General features: G+C 46.8%; 1 protein-coding gene across 5 annotated transcripts in view; it reads right to left on the reverse strand.

The window, feature by feature from the left end:
* pspc1 (paraspeckle component 1) overlaps positions 1–23798 on the reverse strand; it is a 143607-nt gene that overhangs the window by 87771 nt on the left and 32038 nt on the right. The window lies entirely within an intron of this gene.

Below are 23798 nucleotides of genomic sequence, written 5' to 3' on the forward strand. Positions count from 1 at the left end.
TGCATAGCATACAACCTTTAATTCTGCCATACTTTGGTGAGCTGCAAGTCACTCACACTCAATATTCTTCCAGCCACTATTACCAATAAAACCTACCCAAAATGCAAGGTCAGGCTGTGGTTGCTGTTAGCTGGTACATAACCATAACTTGCTGGATCCAAACCAAAAATCAAATCTTCCTATCAAAATCTAAAAATTAAAAGTAAGTTTTCAATTCCATCAAAGAATGGATATGACCTGAAGCTCACCTCTTTCTCTCAACTACCCATTGGATGGAACAAAGTTGCCAAGTCCACACATGCCTAACTTGCCATTCGGTTCTGCAGTTAGATTTCCCCAGGATAACTGCAGGGAAGCTGCGAGCAGCTGGCTTCCTACTATCATGGGAAATCCAACCAAAAGACAGCTGCAAAGGTCTCATGAATCAACACTTCTCTGTGAACACGAAAGGCTATTCAAAGATGTGGACAACTGAAATAGAATTAGAGCTACCAAAGCAGCTTGCCAGTAACAAAAGGTCTCTTAAAAAACTAACCCCAAGTTATCACAAACAAAAGTAAGCCACCGCAGTCCCCATTTGATAAAACATAAACAAACGAGCAAAACTAAAATCTAGACAGATTTCACATGTATTGTTAGGAACCTTCCACGATTTTTAAAGAAAGAAACGGAGCTTGCTAAACTTGTGCATGTATCTATCTTTAAACATCAATGGTCGACAAAAATTGTTCATTCCCCCCCAAAATTAAAATTATGCATAAATGTTCAGTCTTTTTAATTGCAAATAAATTTAAACAAAATAGGTACCAGTGCAATGTACCTCTGCATGTTCTGCAAACTACAAGTTGTGTGAGTTGAAGGACACTTATCCTGACTTTAGGTAGGTATGTTGCAAAGCCTACCTGAAGCGTCGTTGAAGTTCTGCTGCTGAGGGTGTGCGCGATTTTGGCGCTGTTTAGAGGGGGCGGGTTTAAAACGCGATTTTCTCTAAGCTGTTCCAATCGAAAATGTTCAGCCTAGTTAATTATTAACGAAAAATCGCTGGAAGACCCCATCGCAAAAGCTATTATTAGGTTTAAAGGCCTTGAATAATAGTTATAGTAGTTTAAAAATCAATCTCTAAACCCGCGACCGCCAGCAACCGCAGGGTCTCATGAAGCAAATAGCAGAAGTTAGGTTGTATATTTTTACATTAAAAAGGGCTTCTAAAGATCCCTTTATACTAAGTTTAATATTGCGAGTAGCTCAATTTGGGCCCATTATATCGCGCAGTATTTTTCTGGGCATTTGGGGCACAAATCTACCGCAATGTGAACGTTCTAAACCAGCGCGTTCCACAGGGACCCACTGGAAAGCTGATTTAAATGGGCATTTATTTACAGCAATTAAACACTAAATTCCTTCCATTTGGCCTATAAATTAATGTAAATGAGATTTAAAAATCATGTTTTATTATGAATTATTTGTGAATATTATTTGGACATTTAGGCTATTTAAAAATGTTAATCATTTATTAAGAAATGGATAGATGTTTAGATCTAGTAATTGAAGTCTGAAATTAGCTACAATTAGGTAACTAACTAATTATATGCTTTAGTTTCAGGTCATCCAAGTAAGATTATTTTATATTTGTTTCAGAATGCTTCAATCTATGATAACTGAAAATTTCATTCAGTTCTCTTAATTTTTAAGAAAGTTATGGGCTTTTGACTGTTCACGATCACAGCTTTTTTGTTATGTCCATAGAAAATCAATAGGGAACAAGATGCTCATTTCCCAGTATGAAAATGGCCATAACTTTTTAAATACTTGAGATATGAAAGTGAATTAGGTGTCAAATTAAACTTATTTTTATGCTTTATCTGATGGGATAAATTAGACTTGATTTTTAAAATCTCAAAATTTTGTAACATTGCTACTTTAGGGATACAATTTCTGCCATATTCCAGACGCAGTAATGGATGGCCTTAATTCCTTCTGAAGACTTAACACATTACGTTGTTTGTGGCACTGCTACTCTCTAATATGCACAAGAGCCGAAGCTGGCCTACTTTGTCAAAAGGCAGGAAAAGCGTTTGGCATTGAAAGTGATCTTTTGTCAAAGTTTCATGGATCGTATTTTACCAAGGTTGGTAACTGCTTGGAGACCAGAGATTTCTACTTGTCAACAGCCTCTGGAGTGCAAAATGGTCAAACTGAACTATTTTCAGTTCAAAATCTTTTTTTTAAACAATTGGGTCTGCTTCCCCAATGCACCTGTTCCCTACCCGTAGCCCCCACGGGAGGGTCTTCTAACTCAAGCCGTTCCCGAACGTATTATTCCAGCACTCCCCTTGCCTTCTTCAGCAGTGATCTTTAAAAAACATTCCAATTGCACTTGCCCTGCGTGTCGCAATAGCAATTAGCCCTCCCCCTTCTAGGTGAGCCATTGTGACGTCATCATCTGAAGCTGGTCGGTTTGAAATTCAAAGACATCACCATTTGAAGCAGGTCGTCTCGAAATTCAAGGTAATTAATTGGTAATAAGTCGAGATATAAAGCATAAAATATCCAGTGAAAGTGCTCTTGGCCTCGAGGGGAAAAATGTGAATCAGAAGATGTAAAAATCTCGTGAAAGTTGGCAATTTTAAAGCTTTAATCGTGACTAACGTGTCAAATATAGGATGAAATCTTCATTCAGGCTGGTCTCTGCTAGCTGAGCCATTGTGACGTCAACATTTGAAGCTGTTGTTTTTAATTTCAGTCTTTTGATGTTTTAAAACTTTAATCAGTAATAAGTCGAAAAATGTCAACCGGAATATGTAAAAATGTTATCGTTACCGCATAGTTTTTTCGCAAAGATGTAAAGACAACCACATACACACACACACACACACACACAAACACACACACACACAAACAAACAAGATCAGACTTTTAATAAGTATACTAGACCAAGTGCAGACCCGTTGGGTCTGTTCCCCCAACGCACGTTTGTGAGGGGGGGGGGGGCTGGGCGGCATGCGGCGTCACACACACTAACCACCCCCCTTGATATTATATTGAACTCTGTCTCGGGAGCGGGTTATGGGGAAGGAGGGGGGGTGGGAGAGAGTGTTAATTTATGTAAATGTGAATCCATGGATGGGTTTGGGGAGGGAGGGAGTGTAAAAAGTATGAGTATGTGAATGTTTGAAGTTCTTTTAAATGGAGAGACACAGTAATCTCGTTGTATGTGACACATGCAATGACAATAAAGCATTCTGATTCTGATTCTGATATTAATATTATTAATTTGCTCCTTTTACCCCATAACCGCCCTATCCACTGACGCATAGCCCCCAACTCGCAGGCGCGTCTAGAGAGGGAGGGGGAGTGGGTAGAGAGCGAGGGCAGAGCGAGAATGGGGAGAAACAGAGAGAGAGGCAGAGACAGAAGGGCAAGAGACAGAGGGAGGGGGGGGGTGGAGGGGAGGAGGGGAGCAACAGATGGGAGGAGAGAGAGGGGAAAGGGGGGCTGAGGGGGGGAAGGGGTTGGGAAGGGAGGGGGAAAGGTGGTGGAAATGGAGGGGGAGATGGAGGTAAGGGGGTGGAGGGAAGGGGGTAGGGGAGGGGTGGAGGGGGAAAGGGGGTTTAGGGGAGGGAGGGTGGGGGAGGGCAGGGGGTTGGGGAGAGGAAGTTGCAAGAGAAGGACTTGAATCTGAGGTTTTCAGAAATACATGGCCCCACAAAGAAATAAAGAACACACACACACATAGGAGAACAGATGGCTTATCATAATATGGAGAAGTTGATCTGGATATGCATAGCTTTGTTTGCTTTGGAGCAGCTATAAAGCTGTCAGAAGTTGTATTTGGTTTAGTTTGGTGTTTAGAGTATAGGTTATTGATGGGTTTCTTCTCAGGACATAAGCACCATGTGTCCTTTCTTTATGACACATCTTTGAGCTCGGGTGTGTCATAAAGGGGATTTATGGTTGTCTATATGGGGTCGTGGGCACCAAGGCTAGGTAATAGTCTGTGATCTGGTTTGTGCTGTTTAAATGTTGAGATAAGAGATAAGGCGATGGTTGTGTGACCTTTGTATAAGGGTGGTTTCTTATGTTTATAGAAAACTGAGAAAGTAACTCTGTTTTGATAATCTTCCATTTGTTGCGTGGAATGCTATTAGTGAGGAGGCCTTACATTCCTTTCGTCCATAGATAGAAGGAGGAGGTTGTAATTCAGAATGAAACTAGACCCGAGCTTGGGAAAAAGCAATTATAATTTATTATCAAGTGTGACAATTAGTGGCCTTTGTGTGGTTGGGGATTGTAGAAATAACTTTAGTCCTTACCACTTTGTAAGAATGGGGCAAAACTCATATTTAATCCATGTAACTGTATTTTAACTATGAAATAGGGAAATTATTTGTGAAGTGTATTGTGTTTGAATTAGGATTATAAGTATTAGACTTTGTTTAAATCTGAAGTTTTAGAAATAACTTTCTTTTCCAAAGTGAAAATATATGTTTTGTGTGTATGTATTGTGTGATTGCTGTATGATGTGTATTTTATATTCTGAGAGGTGGTCTCTGAGAATTAGTTTTAAATTTCTGTGGTTTTACTTCATTGAAATAAAATGATTTTGAGCAAAGAGGTTAAAGAAAACCACAGAGGGAAAAAGGGTTGTAAAAAGGCCAGAAGAGGGAAAATCATGTGACTGTACGTGTTGTCAATCACTGGAAAGGATTTAGTTGATTGGTTAATGCAAATAAGCTAAATGTATGGTAAAACATAATGATTGGTTAATAGTTTGCCACTCCTTCTGTACCATAATTGTCTAATACCTATATAATGTGTTACCTTTGTGCCAAAGCAGTAGTTCTTTCGACCTGCCCCAGTTTCTAGCTCTGTTTGGCAGGTTTAAAGAATTATCCAGCGCTGTCAGAATAAAGAATTGATTTTAGCAGCAATGGTTTGAATCAAGTTTTCTTGAATTGGACTGACAAAAGAACTTAGTTTAACACGTGCGTCACGCGTTCAGAATGTTCTAGAAATGAAGCGTGTGCTTCTCATGCACGAAAGCTGTCGGCAGCTCTGTGGGATTCAGGGGAGGAGCCTGCCGCGTCACACACACACTAACCACCCCCCCCCCCACCCCACCACCCCCCCCCCCCCCCCCCCAGACACACACACACAGTGGGTCCGATCTAAGCTGTCAATGAAGACAGCAAATTTTTTTTTTTTAAACTGTCTTTGAAATCAAAAGATAATGTTAAGAATTAGTGATGTTAAGTGAGAAATAATTAAATTCAATTAAATGAAAAACAATGGAATCAACAGGCGGGGGGGGGGTGGGTCCAGGAGGCAGGCAGGCCAGCTGCAAAGGCATTGGGAGGTCAGCAGGGCGGGGCCAGGAGGCAGTTGGGCTAGGTGCAAAGGAATTGTGAGGTCAGCAGCTGGAAAATATTTTTTTTAAATTTCAGTTTGGTTATAAATTTTAGTAAATATCTCGGGAAATAATTTACCAAATGTATAGAGGATTGGATTTTTGAAATCACAAGGAAAATTTCTACCAGAAGATGTTAAAATTGTCAGCAGCTGGGCAACGGTCAGATTTTAAAAAGGTCAGATTGGTCAACAATTTTAATTAAAAAGTCAGGAAAATAATGTACCAAATGTACAGAGGAGTGGATTTCTAAACTCACAAGGAAAATCTCTACTAAAATATGTAAAAATTGTCCCGTATCGGCCTCTGGTTTTTGAGGAGATACAGTGGCTTGCAAAAGTTTTCATACTTTTCCACATTTTGTCACGTTACAACCACAAACGTAAATGTATTTTATTAGGATTTTATGTGATAGACCAACACAAAGTGGTGCATAATTGTGAAGTGGAAGGAAAATGATACATGGTTCTCAAATATTTTTACAAATAAAAAACTGAAAAGTGTGGCGAGCAAAAGTATTCAGCCCCCCTGAGTCAATAATTTGTAGAACCACCTTTCGCTGCAATTACAGCTGCAAGTCTTTTGGGGTATGTCTCTACCAGCTTTGCACATCTAGAGACTGAAATGTTTGCCCATTCTTCTTTGCAAAATAGCTCAAGCTCAGTCATTGGATGGAGAGCGTCTGTGAACAGCAATTTTCAAGTCTTGCCAGAGATTCTCAATTGGATTTAGGTCTGGACTTTGACTGGGCCATTCTAACACATGAATATGCTTTGATCTAAACCATTCCATTGTAGCTCTGGTTGTATGTTTAGGGTCGTTGTCCTGCTGGAAGGTGAACCTCCGCCCCAGTCTCAAGTCTTTTGCAGACTCTAACAGGTTTTCTTCCAAGATTGCCCTGTATTTGGCTCCATCCATCTTCCCATCAACTCTGACCAGCTTCCCTGTCCCTGCTGAAGAAAAGCATCCCCACAGCATGATGCTGCCACCACCATGTTTCACAGTGGGGATGGTGTGTTCAGGGTGATGTGCAGTGTTAGTTTTCCGCCACACATAGCGTTTTGCATTTAGGCCAAAAACTTCAATTTTGGTCTCATCTGACCAGAGCACCTTCCTCCACGTTTGCTGTGTCCCCCACATGGCTTGTGGCAAACTGCAAACGGGACTTCTTATGACTTTTTTTCCAACAATGGCTTTCTTCTTGCCACTCTTCCATAAAGGCCCGATTTGTGGAGTGCACGACTAATAGTTGCAGGGCTCGAAATTAACGGTTGCCCAGGTGCCATTGACCACTCAAAGCGCCGCCGGGCAACCTAAACACCGAGTCATTTTGCCCGGCTTGGCAACCAGATACTGGTTTGTACCGAAGATAGACACAAAAAACTGGAGTAACTCCGCGTGTCAGGCAGCATCTCTGGAGAAAAGGAACGCAACGTTTTGTGTCAGTGGTGACGGCTGTATTGCGTGGGCAAGATACTGGGTGCGTGGTGAGGAAGTGTCGGAGCGAATGACGGCCCCGAACAGCGGCTCCATCTCCTCCTCCTCCCGCCCCCCCGCCCGCCCTGATAAGGGTCGCTGCTTGCAAACCTGCTAACAGCGCTTTTAAAAAAAACCCTCCCGCACGCCGAGGCCGGAAGGAGGGAGGGAGGGGGAGGCCTCGGCGTGTGGGAGGGTTTGTTTTGAAAGCGCCGTTAGCAGGTTTGCAAGCAGCGGCCCTTATCAGGGCGGGCGGGGGGGCGGGAGGAGATGGAGCCGCTGTTCGGGGCCGTCATTCGCTCCGACACTTCCTCACCACGCACCCATTATCTTGCCGACGCAATACAGCAGTCACCGCTGACACAAAACGTTGCGTTCCTTTCTTCGCCGTTAGCGGGATTGCTGTCGCGGCTGCTGCTGCTGCTGTGCGGGAGCCGTCATTCGCTGCGACACTTCTGAAGCAGCAGCACCATAGATCCTATAGCTGTAGGATCTTTTAGCTGCACCGCTCGGCTCCGCACCTTGCTGTTGGCTGGTGGAGGAGGGAGGCGATGGCGAGGAAATCCCAACGGCCAAGGCAGCGGGGCGATGTTGTCCGAGGAGCGCTGACCTTCCTTCCTCCCCACCTCGTCCCCCTTCTCTCTCTCTCTCTCTCGTACGCCCCCTCCACCCCCCCCCCCCTTTATCCTGGGACCCCTCCTCTACATCCGGCACCGATCCCCATTCCCGCCTCTATTCAGTCCTCACTGACATCCCCTGCGCTCCCCTTCCCATCTCCCCCCCCCTGCAATCTACTCATCCTGCGCTGATCACCCTATCCACCTCGCATTAATTCTCCTGCCACCCCCCCCCCCTCCCCCCCATCCATCCTACACTGGTTCCCCAATTCACCCTGTACTTACCCCTTTCCCATCCATCCTGCACTTCTCCCCCATCCATCCTGTACTAATCCACGCATTCATCCCATACTGATCCACCCTCCATTTACCCTGCACCTTCCCCCATTCATCCTGTAGTGATTTCCCATTCATCCTGCAGAGACCATCCGATCCACCCTGTACTAACCCCCCCCAATTCATCCTGCGCTGATCTCCACCCCCCCTTCCACCCTGTACTGATCCTCCCATTCAAGAAGAATGGGGGAACAGTCTGAAGAAGGGTCTCGACCCAAAACGTTGCCTATTTCCTTCACTCCATAGATGCTGCCTCACCCGCTGAGTTTCTCCAGCACTTTTGTCTACCCCCATCCATCCCGTACTGAACCCCCCCATTCAACACCACTGACATCCCCCGTGCTCTCCCGTCACAATTTTACCTACTCCAACCAACACGTACTAATTCACCTGCCTCAATCCATCCATTCTGCACCGACTGCCTTCTAACCCCCCCCCCCCCCCCCCCCCCCCCCACCGGCCATTTATCCACCCCGCACTGATTCACACACACCCCCTTCCCTGACCCTATTATCCTGGAAATGTCTTCAGAGCGAATATTGACTATGTTTGATAACGGAATGCAATCAAATGTGTTTTAATTCCCAATGTTATTATCTGTTTTAATCCATAAAGATGGATTAATTAAATTGTGAACACATGAAACATTAAAACCACAGTGTTCGATTGTCACTGCTACCGTTGACACGTTATTACAGAATTCATTTTAACGGCAAATCTATGCTCTTACTATGGAGTATCAGTACTGTAGTTATTTAATGAGCAACATTCACAACTATATGTACGCATATATGTTACTATGGTCCAGGATTTATTGACACAGGTTAATCATACGCTGAATAATCCAAACACATTTTTGTTTGGAAGTGGATAGAACTAATAGAAATTGCATTAACTGCAATGTGTAAAAAGAGTTGAGATACTGTCTTATAATTTTGCTGCATGTCATTGTGGGATATATCATGTCTTGATTGGTGAATGTTTAGTTTATGACTTTACTTGAAGCAGAAATAATATGTGAATGTTTCATTGAGTATAATTCTGACTGGTAACTACGCGCTTTATCCGAGCACATTATCGCGCGCGTCATGCAAGCCATTTTAAATGACCACCTAAACTGTCATTTGGCAACCTAAAAAGCTGCCAAGGTTGCGCGGCTGGCTACAGGGGAAAAAAGTTAAGCGAGAGCCCTGAGTTTTCCTGTGGACAGATTCTCCCACCTGAGCTGTGGATCTCTGCAGCTCCTCCAGAGTTACCATGGGCCTCTGGATGCTTCTCTGATCAATGCTCTCCTTGCTGTCAGTTTAGGTGGACGGCCATGTCTTGGTAGGTTTGCAGCTGTGCCATATTCTTTCCATTTTCGGATGATGGATTGAACAGTGCTCCGTGAGATGTTCAAAGTTTGGATATTTTTTTATAACCTAACCCTGCTTTAAACTTCTCCACAACTTTATCACTGACCTGTCTGGTGTGTTCCTTGGGCTTCATGATGCTGTTTGTCACTAATGTTCTCTAACAAACCTCTGAGGCCTTCACAGAACAGCTGTATTTATACTGAGATTAGATTACACACAAGTGGACTATTTACTAATTAGGTGACTTCTGAAGGCAATTGGTTGCACTGGATTTTATTTAGGGGTATCAGAGTAAAGGGGGCTGAATACTTTTGCACGCCACACTTTTCAGTTTTTTATTTGTAAAAAAATTTGAAAACCATGTATCATTTTCCTTCCACTTCACAATTATGCGCCACTTTGTGTTGGTCTATCACATAAAATCCCAATAAAATACATTTACGTTTGTGGCTGTAACGTGACAAAATGTGGAAAAGTTTAAGGGGTATGAATACTTTTGCAAGCCACTGTACGTTTCACATGCAAAATGACACACACACACAGTTTTAATAGATACTAGACCGAGTGCAGACCCGTTGGGCCTGTTCCCGCAACTTGAGTCACTATTGAACAACACCAAGACACTCGTGGAACTGTATTATACAATTTACATGTTGCGGTTGCGGTTGCAAGGGGGGGGGCGGCCTGACGTCATCGCGCAACCTCACGCGTTAGGCGTACGCCGCCAAGATGCTGCGTGCGACGTCAAGACGCCGCGTACGACATCGAGACGGCATGTACGCCCGTCGAGACGCTGCGTACGCCCTCAATTGGCCTGCGGGCCGACAGGCCGTTGACGTGCGGGATTTTCGGAAAGTGCAAGCCTGCGGGGACGGCGAAAAGCAGCGGGGGACCAGCCGATCTGTGCCTTCCGCCAGCGTGACAGAGCCGGGCCGGGGGGGGGGGGGGGGGGGGGGGGGGGAGTGGAGGAGAGCTGTAGATGACATGTGCATGTGCCTTTAACATAGTGACCTCACCACTACTAACCACTCCCCATATCAGAAGTATAATTGCAACCTCCCCACCCATTGATCTCTCTCTAGCTCCTGTGACAGACCACGTACAGCTAGGGCAGCAACGTTTGTGTATTACCAATAAATAGTAGTAAAGACACAGTGTGTTTAGAACTCCTCTTTACATGGTGTCACAATCGTGCCTCTGCGCCTCCTGTTTGTCGGGTTTTATTTACTTTTAACCCAGTTCCCTATCCCTGGTTCTATCTCCCGTGCCATGGCTACCTCTTGCCGCAAGCCCGATGTGCTTGTCTTCGACTCGGACATTGCCCATCGGTGGGGTGTCTTTAGCCGCGATTTCCAGCACTACGTGACGATCGCCCATCCTGCTGCCACCGCTGAAATGCGGGCTTCTCTGCTCCTCAACCTGGCTGGTCCCGATGCCCTGGAACGATCTGAGTCGTTTGTATATGGTGCAGGTGAAGATGCACGAGACCCGGTATGTCTTCTGACTAAGTTTACCGCGATGTGCGACATCCCCACTAACTGTATTTTAGAGCGTTTTAAAATGTTCAGCCGGCATCAGATCCCTGGAGAGTCAATTGACAACTATATCGCCGCGTTGCGACACATGGCCAGGCGTTGTCGCATGGACGCTCTGACCCCCGATCAAGTGACCCGGGACATCCTAGTATATGGCCTTCTAGATGTAAAGCTAAGGGCTGAACTTCTGCGGAAGCCCGACCTGTCTCTGGACGAGGCTCTGCACGCCTCCCGCATGGCTGAGGCTGTCGCCTCGGCACTGTCGCCTGCTGATCATGAAATTAACTTTGCCAGTGCAGCTGGCCGCCAGCGGAACACTGGCCCGCCACGGCAACAGGGTTCCCCTGCACCCGGGGGCGGCAGCCCACGACGTTGCCCCAACTGCAATTTTCCCTCCCATCAGTTTAATGTGTGCCCTGCTTTGGGCAAAACATGTAATTTTTGCAGGAAGTTAAACCATTTCTCTGCAGCTTGCCGCTCCCCGGAGAATGTTAAACAACCTTGCTCAGGCTGATAACGAGCTTGGTTCCCAGTACCAGCCCGACGAACTCCCTTTGTCTGATACCAGTTCTTCCCAGGGGGAGACCAGCATTTTTTCACTCTTGGATGCACATGCCCTGATAACGGTCCCTTCGGTTAGAGTTACTGTCAATGGCTCGACCTTCTCCGCGAAACTCGACACGGGGGCCGTGACAAATGTAATGTCAACAAGCCTTTTCAAAAAGATAAGAGCCGATGAAATAGTGACTGTTGACAACTCCCGCCTGCATGCCTACGGGGGAGGCGTGCTCGTTCCTGTGGGAAAGGCAACCCTGCACTGCAAGGTCCTGCAGGCCTCTCGGCCCCTCACTTTCTACCTGCTGGACTCTGACAACTTTACCTTGCTGGGTGCCGAGGCGTGCCAAGACCACGGCTTGGTCTCCTTTCACCGTGATATCCACCAGGTGCGGACCCTCATGGACCCCCTGAACCTGGCCATCAAACGCCCGCACTACCCAATGCGAACAGTGGAGGACGTCGCTGCACAGGTCGGTCCGGCCACTGTCTTTTAGGTCCTCGATGCCAAGAGCTCTTTCTGGCAGATACCGATGGACAATCGATCCTCCTACCTGACTACCTTCAGCACGCCTTTCGGAAGGTTCCGATTCCTCCGCATGCCATTCGGGATTAACTCTGCCAGCGAGGTATTCCAGCGAACCATGGAGCAGCTGTTTGCAGGTCTGCCGTGTGCTATCATCGTTGACGACATCCTGGTCTACGGTAAGGACGTGGCTGAGCACGACCTCCACCTCCGTCAAGTCCTGGACCGGGCCCGTGATATCAACCTCAAGCTCAACCCTAAGAAGTGCCGTTTCCGCGTCCCGGAGGTCACTTACGTGGGCCACGTTTTTACTGCCTCGGGGCTGAAGCCTGACCCGCAAAATACGGCTGCTGTCTCCGGGATGTCCTCACCCACCGACGTGCCCAGCCTGCAGCGTTTCCTGGGCATGGTCAATTACCTGGGGAAGTTCATCCCCGACCTCAGCGAGCTGAGTGCGCCCCTGAGGGAGCTAGTCAAGAAGGACACTGCCTGGGCCTGGTTCCCGCATCACCAACAAGCTTTTGACTTCCTGAAGTCTAGACTAGTCAGTACTCCCACTCTCAAATTCTTCGATCTGCAGCGTCCCATCGTTCTCACCTGCGACGCTTCCAAATTCGGTCTTGGTGCCGCCTGCCTGCAGCTCCACGATGGCCTGCAGCTGCCCGTTTCCTATGCCTCCCGCACCATGACCCCGGCCGAGCAGCGCTACGCTCAGATTGCGAAGGAACTGCTTGCCGTGGTATTTGCTTGCTCCAAGTTCAAGAACTACATTCTGGGCAACAACTTCACGATCGAGACCGACCACCAGCCGTTGGTCACCATCCTAAACAAGCCAATCCACGCTGCCTCTTCCCGGCTGCAGCACATGATGCTGCAGCTCCAGCGCTTCACTTTTTAAATTGTGTACCGCAAGGGCAAGGATATGTTCGTGGCCGACACGCTGTCGTCCACTGATCGCCACCCCTACGAGTCGTCTGACCTGATGGTGCTTAACGTTAACATTGTGCCTTCGCAGCAGATGCAGTCCCTGGTCAAGCACACTGCCATGGATCCTGCCCTGCAGCAGCTTGCCGACGTCATCCGGCAGGGCTGGCCAGACCGACGTTCATCCTTGCCGGCCGGTGCCGAGCCCTACTTCCTGGTCCGTGACGAGCTTGTCCTGCACGATGGCGTGGTGGTGAAAGGACACAAGGTGGTTGTGCCCGCTGCGCTGCGGGACCACTATTTTCAATCCGCCCACCGCGGTCATCCTGGGGCCGAGGCCACTCTGTCCCACGCCCAGAGTCAGTTCTACTGGCCCGGCATGGCCCAAGACATCCAGGAGAGGGTCTCCGCCTGCGCTACCTGCAATAGCCTCGCTCCCCATCAGCAACGCCAGCCGCTTCTGCAACAGCCTTCCCCTGAACTGCCCTGGATGGCTGTCGCCACTGGCATTTTCGAGTGGCGTGGCAAGCACTTCCTGGTCCTCGTTGACTCTTATTCCAGCTGGTTCGAGGTCGACCAGCTGCACTCCCTCTCCTCTTCGGCCGTCATCGGGAAGCTGCGCCGCCACTTCGCCACTTTTGGCTCCCTGGCGAGCCTCCAATCTGACAACGGCAGCCAGTTCACCAGTGCCGAGTTTCGGGGTTTCGCTGCCAGCTGGAACTTCCGACACTACACCAGCAGTCCAGAGTACCCGCAGAGCAACGGCCTGGCGGAGCGCGCTGTCCGCAGTGCTAAGGACTTGCTGGAGCATTGCAGACTGTCCGAATCCGACTTTTACCTGGTCCTCCTCAATCTTCGTAACATCTCCCGCGACCCTGCCTTGGGCTCGCCAGCACAGCGGCTGATGGCTCGCACTACGAGACCTCCACTCCCTGTGACCCAGCAGTCCCTCGTGCCCTCTGTCCTCCAGCCTGCTGCTGTCCAGGAGCGCATTGCCCTCAAGCACGCAGTGCAAAAGCGCTCCCACGACCAGTCCTGCCGTCCCCGACCGCGTCTGTTCCCCGGCCAAGTCGTCCGGATGCAGTCCCCCTCCGGTCACTCCAAGCTTGCCACCGTCGTCGGTGATGCTGGTTCGCCGCGGTCCTACCTGGTCGACCACGACGGTACCATCTACCGCCGGTCCCGCCAACATCTGCGGCTTGTCAACGAGCCCCCACCACCGCCTGCCGGCCCTTTCTCCCCTCCATTGTCCGCCACACTGCCTGCCGCCCCACGCATGCCTCGGTCCCTGCAATCTCAGCTCTTCCAGCCCCGCTCTCCACCAGCCAGCCCTCGCTCGCCTGCCCGTCCACCCGCTGCTGCGCCTGCATCCCCTCCTCTGGCTCCGCCTGCTCTTTCTCCTCCGGGTTCCCCGGTTCCCTCACCCTCTCCCGCTCCGGCCCCTGCTCTTCCTGCAGAGGGGGGAGATGGCGAGCTGCGTACCCGGTCCGGCCGGCTGGTTAAGCCGCCTGTCCGCTATGGTGAATTTGCTTAGCTGTTTGCTCTTCTGTTTGTTTAACTGTTTGCTTACCTGCTCGTAGCGCATGAGACGTGGTCGCCCCGTCACTACTGTATTGCTCTTGTTTCCAAGGGGAAGGATGTAGATGACATGTGCATGTGCCTTTAACATAGTGACCTCACCACTACTAACCACTCCCCATATCAGAAGTATAATTGCAACCTCCCCACCCATTGATCTCTCTCTAGCTCCTGTGACAGACCACGTACAGCTAGGGCAGCAACGTTTGTGTATTACCAATAAATAGTAGTAAAGACACAGTGTGTTTAGAACTCCTCTTTACAAGAGCCAAGCGGCAGCAGCGAAAATCGCTAGCGAAATGTGAAAAATGTCGGTGTTTTTGGAGGAGAGCCGGGCGGCAGCAGCCGTTATGGTGGCTCAACACTACTCAACAATGTACCTCGGTGACTGCCAATCACCCCCCCCCCCCGGACATTCCTCCCACAGGAAAAAAGAAGTCTATGACTGTATGCATGTAAACAGATTTATTTATTGAAATCATATTCTATGTCGCTCTTCCACGGAGATGCTAACTGCATTCCGTTGTCTGTACTGTACACTGACAATGACAATTAAAGTTGAATCTGAATCTGAATCTGGCCAGCAGGAAGCGAAAAAATGAGTGTGTGGGGGGGGAAAGGATTTTATTAAAAATGTGTACAGAAAAATATCTAAATGTAATGAGGTGGATATGCGAATGTAAAAGCGAAATCGCTAGCGAAATGGAAAAAATCTCTGAGTTTTTGCGTGTGGTTTTGGCGGACCAAGGAATCAAAGGCCAAAAATCTAATCTGAAAATCTAAATACACCCACAAACAAACAAACAAACACACACACACACAGTTTTAAAAGTATACTAGACCAAGTGCAGACCCGTTGGGTCTGCTCCCCCAATGGTGTGATCCCCCAAGCCAATATTCCACCATGCACCCGTCTCCTCCAATGGAACTGACGCCTTTCCCAAATGTAAGATTCCAGCACTCCCCTGCCTCCCTCAGCAGTGGATTAAAAAAAAAATCCAATTGCGCCTCCCCTGCCTGCTGCACCAGTGAAAAGTTCAGAGTGTTCCTGTCTTGCAACTTTGTTTCGAAGTGTGTTGGAAGCTGATAGGAAGGAGCAGCCGTCAACGAATCAAAAGGCAGAAAGGCAGCCGGACGGCAGCCGGTCGGATGGCACGAGAGTTTTAATAGTATACTAGACCAAGTGCAGACCCGTTGGGTCTGCTCCCCCAACGCAGCCATTCCCTACCCGTAGCCCCCACGGGAGACATGGTCCTCCAAGTCAAGCCTTTCCCGCAGTCAGCAGTGCGGCTGTTTTTAAATGGCGTCTTTGAGGCAAGAGGCGGGCGCCAGCAGCCGTTATGGCCGCTGGCCAGCAGGAGGCGACAAAATGTGTGAGTGGGGGAGGGGGGGGGAGAAGGATTTTATTTAAAATGTGTACATAAACACGACGAAATTTAATGAGGAGTGGATACTTGGAATGAAAAGTGAAATCTCTACCGAAATGGAAAGAATTTCGGCGTTTCTGGGTCTGGCGTTGATGTAGCAACGAATCAAAGGCTGGCAACCACAAGTCAGGCAGAAACGCAGCCAGCCAGCAGCCACAGAGTTTTAATATTATACTAGACCAATGGCAGACCCGTTGGGTCTGCTCCCCCAACGCAGCCGTTCCCTACCCGTAACCCCCACTGGGGGGGGCGGCATCACACACACCAAGCACCCCCACAGACACAGTTTTAAAAGGAGAACCCTCCAACGCAGCCGTCCGCTACCTGTAGCCCCCACGGGAGACGTGGTCGTCGAAGTTGGGTCCCGGCCGTTTTAAAATAGCGTCTCTTGAAGTCGTCGAAGTCGGGTCCGTTTCGCGAACGCGCGATTGCGGGGGGGGGGGGGGGGGGCATCACACACACCAACCACCCACACACACACAGTTTTAAAAGAATAACCCCCCAGCCGGTCCCTACCCGTAGCCCCCACGGGAGACGTAGTCCTCGAACTGAAGCCATTCTTGAAAGGCCGAATTAAATGGCGTCTCTTGAGGTTGAAATGCGGGCGCCAGCAGCCGTTATGGTCGCTGGCCAGCAGGAGGCGACAAAAAGAGTGAGTGGGGGGTGGGGGGGGGAGAAGTGTTTAATGAAAAATATGGACATAAACATAACGAAATCAAATGAGGAGTGGATAGTTGGAATGGAAAGTGAAATGTCTACCGAAATGGCTGCTTCTATGGGTGAGAAGCCAGTTTATTTGTGAAATACTGGGGGGTGGGGGGGGGGGAGAAGGATGTGATTAAAAACGTGTACTTAAACACGACGAAATGTAATGAGGAGCGGATACTTAGAAAGAAAAGCGAAATCTCTACCAAAATGGAAAAGATCTCGGAGATTGAGCGTCTGTATCCGGCGCGGCAATGAATCAAAGGAAGAAATGCAGCCTACAGCCGTACATGTAAAAGGCAGACTGGCAGCCGGACGGACGGCAGCCGGTCGGATGGCACGAGAGTTTTATAGAAAGAGAGGGAGAGAGGGAGAGAGGGAGAGAGGGAGAGAGGGAGAGAGGGAGAGAGGGAGAGAGGGAGAGAGGGAGAGAGGGAGAGAGGGAGAGAGGGAGAGAGGGAGAGAGGGAGAGAGGGAGAGATGGAGAGATGGAGAGATGGAGAGATGGAGAGAGAGATAGAGAGATAGAGAGATAGATAGATAGATAGATAGATAGATAGATAGATAGATATGATGATATGATATGATATGATATGATAGATAGATGAGATACACTCTAGTTTTCTAGCACATTCCACTAATCAATGCATATACAGTGCTCTCCATGTTTGGGACAAAGATCGATCATTTATTTATTTGCCTCTGTACTCCAAAATTTGAGATTAGTAATAGAAAAACTACATGTGGTTAAAGTGCACATTGTCAGATATTAATAAAGTCCATTTTTACATATTTTGGTTTCACCATGTAGAAATTACAGCAGTGATTATACATTGTCCCCCATTTTAGAGCACCATAATGTTTGGGACACACCGATCTAATGTAAATGAACGTAGTCATGTTTAGTATTCTGTTGCATATCCTTGCCTGCAGTGACTGCTTGAAGTCTGCAATTCACGAGGGCTAGTCCCCTTCAGTTTTCTCTTCAGTATATAAAAGGCATGCTCAATTGGGTTCAGATCTGGTGATTGACTTGGCCACTCATGAATTTACAATTTTTTAGCTTTGAAAAACTCCTTTGTTGCTTTAGCAGTATGTTTGGGATCATTGTCTTGCTGTATAATGAACCGCTGGCCAATGAGTTTTGAGGCATTTGTTTGAACTTGAGCAGATAGGATGTGTCTATACACTTCAGAATTCATTATGCTACTACCATCAGCAGTTGTATCATCAATGACGATGTGAGCCAGTACCTTCAGCAGCCATATACGCCAAGGCCATAACACCCCCACCACTGTGTTTCATAGATGAGGTGGTATGCTTTGGATCTTAGGTAGTTCCTTCCCTCCTCCATACTTTGCTCTTGCCATCACTCTGATATGTTAATCTTTGTCTCATCTGTCCACAAGATCTTTTTCCAGAACTGTGGTTGCTCTTTTAAGTACTTCTTGGCAAACCGTAACCTGGCCATCCTACTTTTGCGGCTAACCAGTGATTTGCATCTTGCAGTGTAGCCTCTATTTCTGCTCATGAAATTTCTGCGGACAGTGCTCATTGACAAATCCACACCTGACTCCTGAAGAGTGTTTCTGATCTGTCAGACAGGTGTTTGCGGATTTTTCTTTATTATAGAGAGAATTCTGTCATCATCTGTGGAGGTCTTCCTTGGCCTGCCAGTCCCATTTACGATTAGTAAGCTCACCAGTGCTCTCTTTCTTCTTAATGATTTTATGATCAGGTATTCCAAGTCAGAGGAACAGAATTGGGCGTAAAGCAGACACCGCCACATTTCACCTAGACTAAGGATTCTGTATATTCCATGCAATAAACAGAGAAAAGATGAGGTGAGTCAGGAATGAACCATTGTTTCAGTAAAACAAATAATACATGATCTCCATTTGATACTGCAGCTTTGCTCAGTTCCTCAAACTTGTTCTCGAGTTAACATTTTTGTGTAGGGTGTCCGGAACCCCTGTTGTTTCAGTGGCATCTGGAAACCCCTCCCCTTCTCCCCACAACTGCCACGCTTCTGTGGTTTGTTCATTCTCACAACTGTGCCCATGGCATGGGTCTAATAAAGATCAGTAGTTCTGAAAACTGCTTTGAGTTGACAATGATTGACAGGAGATTTCCAGCGCCAGTTCTAATGACTTTCTCAGCACTTGAATGGATAGATTATAGAGAGAAACGATCGTAACAGATTGTTTTAAGAGGAGCTTCACGTAAAATGATGCCACTATCCAGTGCAATCTTAAAGGGATCTTTAGTTATGGGTGGTGGCTTGGGATAGTTTGACAGCAAGTATTGGTAAAGATCTGGAGGCTGGCAAGGCGACCATAGACAAATTTTATTAGCAACAAATGGATTTCTTGTAGATGCCAGTTATAGTGTAGGTTGACGATTTTGAATACTATTTATTCCGTTCAGAAATTACTACTTTCCTACAAATGTCATGTTCTTGAACCAACCTGCACAACTATCCTACAGACCACCTTTTGTACCACCATAGACTTTTTAATCTATTGTCTTGTTTTTTCTTTCTTTTGGGACAAAGACCCATCATTTATTTATTTGCCTCTGTAATCCACAATTTGAGATTTGTAATAGAAAAAATTCATGGACATCACCAGTTGCTGGATGTCTTCTCTGGCAATGCTCTGCCAGAACTGTGTTGCAGCCATCTTTAGCTTATGTTTGTTTTGGGGGCTAGCTCCTTCAGTTTTCTCTTCAGCATATAAAAGGCATGCTCAATTGGGTTCAGATTGGGTGATTGACTTGGCCACTCAAGAATTGACAATTATTTAGCTTTGAAAAACTCCTTTGTTGCTTTAGCAGTATGTTTGGGATCATTGTCTTGCTGTAGAATTAACCCACCGGCCAATGAATTTTGAGGCATTTGTTTGAACTTGAGCAGATAGGATGTGTCTATACACTTCAGGATTCATTATGCTACTACCATCAGCAGTTGTATCATCAATGAAGATAAGTGAGCCAGTTCCTTCAGCAGCCATACATGCCCAGGCCATAACACCCCCACCATCGTGTTTCACAGATGAGGTGGTATGGTTTGGATCTTGGGCAGTTCCTTCTCTCCTCCATACTTTGCTCTTGCCATCACACTGATATGTTAATATTTGTCTCGTCTATCCACAAGACCTTTCTCCAGAACTGTGGTTGCTCTTTTAAGTACTTCTTGGCAAAATATAACCTGGCCATCCTATTTTTGCAGCTAACCAGTGGTTTGCATCTTGCAGTGTAGCCTCTGTATTTCTATTCATGAAGCCTTCTGTGGACAGTGGTCATTGACAAATCCACACCTGACTCCTGAAGAGTGTTTCTGATCTGTTGGACAGGTGTTTGGGGATTTTTCTTTATTATAGAGAGAATTCTTCTGTCATCAGCTGTGGAGGTCTTCCTTGGCCTGCCCAGTCCCTTTGCAATTAGTAAACTCACCAGTGCTCTCTTCTTAATGATGTTCCAAACAGTTGATTTTGGTAAGCCTAATGTTTGGCTGATGTCTCCAACAGTTTTATTCTTGTTTCTCAGTCTCATAATGGCTTCTTTGACTTTCATTGGCACAACTTTGGTCCTCATGTTGATTAACAGCAATAAAAGTTTTCAAAGGTGATGGAAAGACTGGAGGAAAGACTTGGTGCTTAAAGCTCTCGTATATACCTGCATTAAGGAGGTAATTAAACACACCTGAGCAATTATAAACGCCTGTGAAGCCATGTGTCCCAAACATTATGGTGTCCTGAAATGGGGGGACTATGTATAAACACAACTATAATTTTTACATGGTGAAACCAAAATGTATAAAAATGGCCTTTAATAAAATCTGACAACGTGCATTTTAACCACATGTGATTTTTTTTTAAATTACAAATCTCAGATTGTGGAGTACAGAGTCAAATAAATAAATGATGGGTCTTTGTCCCAAACATTATGGAGGGCACTGTACAAAGCCACAGAGTATTCTCAAAGCAAAAAAGTCTGCGTAGTTGCCGCTTCATGAACCTCCATTATGCTCTTAGTCATTTTACTCGTGTAGCTATGTTGACAGTGAAGGTAGCATTTCCCTCTCCAAAATAACTACAGATAGCCCTTGCTTTCTCTCTCCATCCCCTTCCCAGTTCTCCCACTAGTCTTACCGTCTCCGCCTAAAATCTATCTTTGTTCCGCCCCCTACCCCCCCCCAGCATCAGTCTGAAGAAGGGTCTCGACCCGAAACGTCGCCCATTCCTTCTCTCCAAGAGATGCTGCCTCACCCGCTGAGTTACTCCAGCATTTTGTGTCTACCTTGGATTTAAACCAGCTTCTGCAGTTCTTTCTTACACATTGACAGTGAAGGTGTTGGTAATGCAACTGAACATCAAAGGGCAAGTGGCTTGTTTTTGTTAAATGATTTCCCTGGTACAGATGTTCAAGCAACCTATCAATCCAAGCTCACCTGTGGAACACATCACAAGTTGCTTAGCTTTTTGATCTAATGATAAAAGTTCAGAATTTGATGAAACTAAAAACTGGCCTTAGACACTGTCCTGTGAAAATCCAGCGACAATGCTTTTCAGTCAAGATGACCGATATTTGGCAACACAAATAGTCCTTTGTGCAAGATGCGAATGTAATCCTCTTGCTTCCTACAGGATGATTTTGATAAGTCTGAGGAAGGGTCTCGACCCAAAACATCACTCCAAAGATGCTGCCTACCTTGCTGAGTTACTCCAGAATTTTGTGTCTATTATCTATGTTTTTACCAAGATAGATTTAGAGAAAATGTTATCATAGGTTATGGACATTCTGACTTTATCTCGAGCATGCGATTCTTCCATTTATGTAACAAAGCTGTAACAAAGTAACACAGCAAAAGTCCGAAACAAATGTGCTGATGACACATTAAACACAACTTCCCACACTCCAATCAGGATTAAAAGTGCACAATTGGGTAATAAATTATCTAGATTGAATTAGTCCTCTTTTTTTAGAAAACTGCTCATACCTGGGCAAGTTATTAGAAAGATGTCAGTATTGCAGATTCACTCAAAAACTCTGGTTGAGTATTCAGTATTACAGCTTGGATGAACATCTGTTCCAAAAGCAACACTTAATTTTAACATGCTACTGTTCAGAATTAAAACATAGAAATCTGAGCATTTTAAATGAAGCATTGTATTTAAAATGAAATTCGTAGCAACAAGGAGATACACAATAATCTTTCAAGCAGTTAGGTAATTTTTGATGTACACATAAATGATTGCATTGATAAATTTTGATTCCCCTAAACATTTTAATGTATAAGCAATGGCCTCAAAAATACAGGATAGCAATTTTCAATCTGAAAAATTATTTGTTTGCACACTTTGAGGGAGCTTATGGAGCACAGAGCAGTCCACAGATGATGCGACCTTTTGCATAATTTGCAGAGAAATTGCATGAAACAGAAAAAGCTTATATGCTGTACATTGTCTTCATAGACCTCACCTAGGCCTTTGACTTAATGAACAGATGGAATTTACTCCAACTGCTGCAAAGGAGAGGTCCTGCAAGGATCTTCAGTATGATCAAGTCTTTCCAAGAAATACATAATTCAAAGAGAGCTCAGCTTTAGAAGCTTTGAGATATCAATGCAGTTGAATCGATCCTACTTTGCCATGAAATGTATCAGCATGAAAGCAACCCTTTGTCACTAATATCACATTGGGCTTCCAGCAAGATTGCCAGCTGTTTGGCAATCTTCCCATCCTTTTTGCGATCTTTTGCCTACTTAAATACCCTTTTAAATCGTTTGGAAAATAAAGTATCCAAACCTTCCAGACATGGCAAAAACACTCAAAAGGAACATTATTATTACACTACTGCATAGTAGCACACTAAAAATTATTCGACTTCTATGCATATTGGCCGCTACACATTACGAACATATCTTGAAATGTCTCAAATTCTGATATGTTGGGTCTTGCACAGGTCCCCGATACCTACACACAGTTTAGGCAACGATGCACTTAATAGTCTGGCCACAATTTCTATACAAACCTCGGGAGAATTTCCAGTGGGGGGTTTTAACAGAGAACTTGACTCAAAATACCCTTTTAAATCGTTTGGAAAATAAAGTATCCAAACCTTCCAGACATGGCAAAAACACTCAAAAGGAACATTATTATTACACTACTTGGAATGCACAACTTGGAAAATGATTGTGTTAACACTAAACAAGTCAACACTTAAGTTTTAATGTCATCTGTAAGAGGGATCTTAAGAGATTAGGTCTTCAACATCAACAAAATACATGTGCAAGGGAGAAAAGAGACCACCAACAAAATCCCAAGCATTCTAATTTCACTTTCAAGTGCAGCAAACACAACTGCAAGAGGTAGTCCAGTTATGGGCCACCATAAACATAGAAGGCGCTGCTCTTTGGCACAGAGGCCAATACAAATCCATATTCAAACCTAATGGCAGTGGCATTTGAAATTGACTCCGGAAGTGGAGGCGCTGGGAACGGCTGCGGCTCGCCTGCAGTCCGTTTGTCTTTATTTTTTTGTGTTGTTTTTTTTTGGTTTGTCTAGTTACGTTTTTAGGTTGTGTTTATGTGGGGGGGGGTGGGGGGTTGAAACGGGGCTTGCTGTCTCTCCCTTCGGGGGAATACGATTTTTTTGTCGTATCCCCCTTCTCTGCCTCCGTCTGCGCTGAGGCCTAATGGCGGAGCTGGCGACCTCGACACTCCGGAGGCAGCCTGACAGGACTCGCCCTAGGCTCGCTCCCGTGAGGGCGGCCCAGCTCGGGGCTGGAACTGCGCTCCCGTGAGGGCGGCCTGGCGAGGGGCTGAGACTCTCCCGTGAGGGGCTGTGGCACTCCCGTCAGAGCGGCCCAGCCCGAGGGTGGAACGGCACTCCCGTCGGAGTGGCCCAGCCCGAGGTGAAACGGCACTCCCGTCGGAGTGGCCCAGCCCGAGGTGGAACGGCACTCCCGTCGGAGTGGCCCAGCTCGAGGTGGAACGGCACTCCCGTCGGAGTGGCACAGCTCGAGGGTGGAATGGCACTCCCGTCGGAGTGGCCCAGCTCGAGGGAGGAACGGCACTCACGTGAGGGCGATCCGGCTCGGGGCTGGAACGGTACTCCGGGGGCTGGGACGGCGTTCTGGCGGCGGTGACCTGAGTCCTAGGTTCAGCCGCGGGCCAGCGGCTGCATACGCTGGACTGGAGGGCGGCAGCTTCGACCACCCCGGGGAGGAGGTGTTTGAACTGGCCCGTTTGTGGGGTTCGGTGAGCCGCGGGACTGTTGTGCCATCGCCCGGTGGGGAATCGCCTCAGCGCAGAGGGAGAAGAGGAGGGAAGAGACAGTAACCCTAAGATTTTTGC

The sequence above is a fragment of the Amblyraja radiata genome, chromosome 6 (genome assembly GCF_010909765.2).
Source record: "Amblyraja radiata isolate CabotCenter1 chromosome 6, sAmbRad1.1.pri, whole genome shotgun sequence".
Classification (NCBI taxonomy): domain Eukaryota; kingdom Metazoa; phylum Chordata; class Chondrichthyes; order Rajiformes; family Rajidae; genus Amblyraja; species Amblyraja radiata.